Raw genomic sequence first — 4383 nt, forward strand, 5'->3', positions numbered from 1 at the left:
CTCCAGCATCCCCCCCCCCCGCCGGGGCCCTACAGCATCTCCCCCCCAAACCCCTCCAGCATCCCCCCCCCCAACCGGGGCCCTACAGCATCTCCCCCCCAAACCCCTCCAGCATCCCCCCTAGTCCCTCCAGCATCCCCCCCCAGCCTGCTCCAGCATCCCCCCCCCACGTCCCTGCAGCATCCTCCTGCCCCCCCTCCAGCATCCCCTCCCCCCCACCAGGGCCCTACAGCATCCCCCCCCCCCAAACCCCTCCAGCATCCCCCTCCCAAACCCCTCCAGCATCCCCCCCCCAGTCCCTCCAGCATCCCCCCCCAGCCTGCTCCAGCATCCCCCCCCCAGGTCCCTGCAGCATCCTCCTGCCCCCCTCCAGCATCCCACCCCCAAGGCCCCCCCAGCATCCTCCTGCCCCCCCACGCCCGGGTCCCTCCTGGGCACCCCGAGGCAGGTGCCAGTGTTGCGCCCCTGCGGCTCCCACACCTCCCGGCCATGGAGAGGATCAGCCTCCGGCAGGATCCCGCTTGCTCCGGCCTGAGCCCTCCCCTCCGCCTGCGCGCCACGAACGCAACGTCCCAGCATTTCTGCCATAAAAAGGGGCTTCTGGCCCCGCCAGAAAGGAGATTTTTGTAGGGGCCTTAGTCCAAATATCGGCATTGCATCCCGGGGGATGCACACAGGCCGGCAGGGCCGCGGGTTAGCCCGGGCCACCGTTTCCCACACGGAATCGCCAAAATCCCTTTGTTTTAGTATTCAAAATGCTGCTCAGCCCGGAGCAGCGCTGGGCTGCCGCCGTGCCGGGTGCGGGGCATCCGGGTGGCAAAATGAGCTGGCAGGACGCGGGGCCGCGGCCACGGCGCATCCTCTCCGCCCCTGAAAGCCCGGAGGATTTGCAAGAGGAACCCCGGCACCCTTCGCCGGCGGGAGCCAGGCTCGAGCTGCTGCGGGAATTGCCCCGCTCTCCCCCTCCCCTTGCTCTGGGGGGGCCTGTTTTAACCCCAGAAGAGCCCGTGGCGACTCTTCCCTGAAATGCGAAAGCAGGGGGGAAGCAAAGACGCCTCCCCTCGCCCCTAAACCACCCCGAGGCCGGCGTTGCCAAAAGGCAAAGCCCGCAGCGCCGGCACGAGCGCTGCCGGGGCGCCGGGGCGCTCGCGGCCCTGCCTGGCCGCTTACTCTGCGAGGACGGGCTCCAGCTCCCAGGAGAAGCGCTGGCAGCCACCGCGAGGCCTGAAGAACGCAAGAAAAGGCAGCTGAAGTTACACATTTGGACCGATTTTTTTCACGGCACCCATCCCGCGGACCATTTCTGAGCTTTCCTGGGTCCCAAACGTTGCAGGGAGGAAAGACGTAAGGAGTAAAAATACAAGGGACGAACGGCCGGACGGGTCTTACGACCCCGAAACCCCATCCAGAACGACCGGCCCAGGATATCGCCCTCAGCTTTGACAGCTTGAGCTAAAACTCTTCCAATTGCAATATCTTAAAGTTATTAAATTGATTTCAAACGTGGGTCTTCTGGCGCATGCGCCAGTCTCGGACTCCGCGAGTTCATTTCCTGATGAAATGGGATAAAGAAACCTTCATCTTCCATTAATGGGAGATGAAAATCGAGTGTAAGATATTAATTAACGGGACCATTAGTGATTTCCTATAATTGCAGGTGGCACAGATGGGTCCGTCCTGCAGGTGGGGAGGAGACGGTCCCCGTTCCGCTTATCGCTGATGAAAATTCGTGGAATTAATCAAGAGATTGGGGACAACCGCAACACAGAGGGTTTTTTTTTCCTTCCAGAAACATTGGCTTTGTTCTTGCTGCAAGAAGTTTAAATATTTCATTACTCTTCCATTAGGGGCATTAAATCACTTCCTCAGCCTCCGTCCTATGGAAATGGGGATCCTAATTTCTCCAGGCTCCTTTGAAAACGCTGACCCAAAAGAGAGCGGTGCCTGAGACGGGAGCCAGTGGGCGTCTGCCGGCGAAGCCCCCGGCGCACAGCCCTGCCCCACCTTTATCAGAAAGCTCCAAATCTCAACGTTTTCCACCAAAATCTGCTGTCCAGCTGATCTGAGGGCTTGTTTTTCCCTAGAAAACAGGGTGTTGTCGCCCTCTCCGGCTTTTTCAAGCCTCAGTTTTCTGGGAAAAAGTTAATATATCCCTCCCCCCAAATAAACCATTTTTGCTGAATTCAGAGGGCAGGGGAGGGAAAGCGTTTTTGACTAGCTCTAGTTTGAACCATCCGCTATGGCAAATCCAAAAAGCTCACGGTCCCACTAAAAACGAGAGCCGAGGGAGCGCACGCGTATTCCTGTAAATTTGCCCTGAGGATACCTCCAGCAGCAAGCACAAAAGCAGGTTTAATCCAGTGCATCCAGCCTCGATTTTCTGATTTCTCCTTCCTGGAAACGACCATCATCCAACTCCTGCCTTTTCAGAAACGACACCCACTTCTGCTACGGCGAGCCGAAGCCGGGGAAAAACAATAACACGCCACCTACTCTCCGCAGTTAAGACAAATACCCTATACTTAAGGTTATTTGGGAAGCAAAGGCACGTTCATGCCAATGGAAAGTGCAGGATTAAAAAAAGCAGCTCCTCTGTCATTGTGGACCATCTGGCTGGAAGCGGGGTGACTAATTGCGCTCCACAACACGACATTTAAAAATATACCCAAGTCTGGTGAAAAAAGTCCAAGCAATGAAGTTAGTTTGCCTGGAACTTGAGCTGCTTTAACACCCTGAGTCACCGGGAGCGAGCGCAGGAGAGCTCCGGGGCAGGCGGCGGGCGGAAAATTCGGCAGGCGCTTACACCGCACGCCCGGCCGGGTGTCCTCAGATGCCCCCGGCGTCTTGGGCACCGCGGTGCGGGCAAACGGACAGACGGACACTTCACGGCGCATCGCATGGACCGGCCACGCTGGGTCCGGCGCCTTACGGAAAGGCGACTGCGGGCCGCCGGGTCTGGTCTGACTCTTGAGAAAAGCCATGCGTGCTTGCGGTTTTTAAATTCAATTTACCGGATTTGTTTTCAAAGCAGAAAGAATCAGGCTGGTTTCTTCCTTCCGGCAATTTCTGGATGCCAGTTAAAATTTTATACCAAATAAATTTACGGCTCCGGCTGGCTTTCTGAGCTGGCACTTCCAGCAACTCCACACGCCGCGGAACGATCTCGTCTTTGAGGCCCTCTAGAAGGGCACAAAGCGCCGCGAAATGATGCCGAGTGACGGCAAGAGGAAATTCCTCGCTGTTGGAGCTGCATCTGCAATTGAAAAAGGTGCACGGTGACATGAGAAAACCCGCGTTGGCCTTCGGCAAGATAAAGGCCCTGATTCTGCGCGGGGTGATGAGCCGCTCGGAAAAGAGTTGAGTTCAAAGCTGTGGCTGTAAATGGAGACGCGTCCGAGCCGGAGAAAAACCTTCGCATCCAGCAGAAGCCCGGTTTAACCAGGGACCGCTCTCTTGGCGTCCCAAGATCCCTGCCCCGGTTCAGGTCAGCTCCTGCCTTTTCTAAAATCACAAAATTCTCAGGAAATACACGTTTGTCATCATCTCCGCTGTGGTTACGGCAAATTCACAAATGCTGCCACATTTCTGGGAAGAGAATTGGGTCGTTATTATCATCCGTGCTGCTAAAGATGAAATTTCTTAGCTGGAGATTGGAATTAGCCCTGATCCATGGAAACAAAGGAGAATTTGGCCGACATTTCAGTGGAAGTAGCCTCGAATACACGACAACAACAGCAACTACGTTTCGGTGGCTACTTGTCAAACACCAAGACCTGAGACGAGGTTTTTCAAAGAAGGCCTGTTTGGGGGTTTGGAGCTAGTCACTGCTTTGTGCTTCGGTATCCCCATCTCATCGCAAAATACATGGATATCTACGGATGGAGAGTGCTATATAACAGCTAAGTTACATGTGTTATTTATGAATGACTATAATCTTAATCAGGTACCATGAATTCACACGCAATGAATTGCTCGTAGTAGCCTGGGCAAAACCGAAACATTTCAGGTGAACGTGCTCCACGGCAAATCGCCGCTCAGCGAGGTTTTACCCGCAGGCAAAGGATCAGACCCTGGAAGAGAAGCCGTATCCCCCGAATCCAACAGTCGTATCAACCCACCGGCTCCCGGAGCCTCTCGTTCGAAAGCCACCTTCCCCGAGAGACTAAATAGAAAGGCAGGATAATAACACGCGCGTCGGTCGCGTCGCTCCGCCGGGCTCGTTTCCGCTCCGCCGCTCTCCAAACGCAGGAGCCGCGGGCTGGGAGCGCCGACCCCACGCGGCCCGGCGCGGACAAGCCTCCTCCCACCTGGAGAGGGATCAATTAAACTTGCACAAGCCACTGAGCCGGAGCTGATGAGGTTTTAATGAGGAGGGAGCAGAGT

This window comes from Apteryx mantelli, chromosome 33 (assembly GCF_036417845.1).
Source record: "Apteryx mantelli isolate bAptMan1 chromosome 33, bAptMan1.hap1, whole genome shotgun sequence".
Taxonomy (NCBI): Eukaryota; Metazoa; Chordata; class Aves; order Apterygiformes; family Apterygidae; genus Apteryx; species Apteryx mantelli.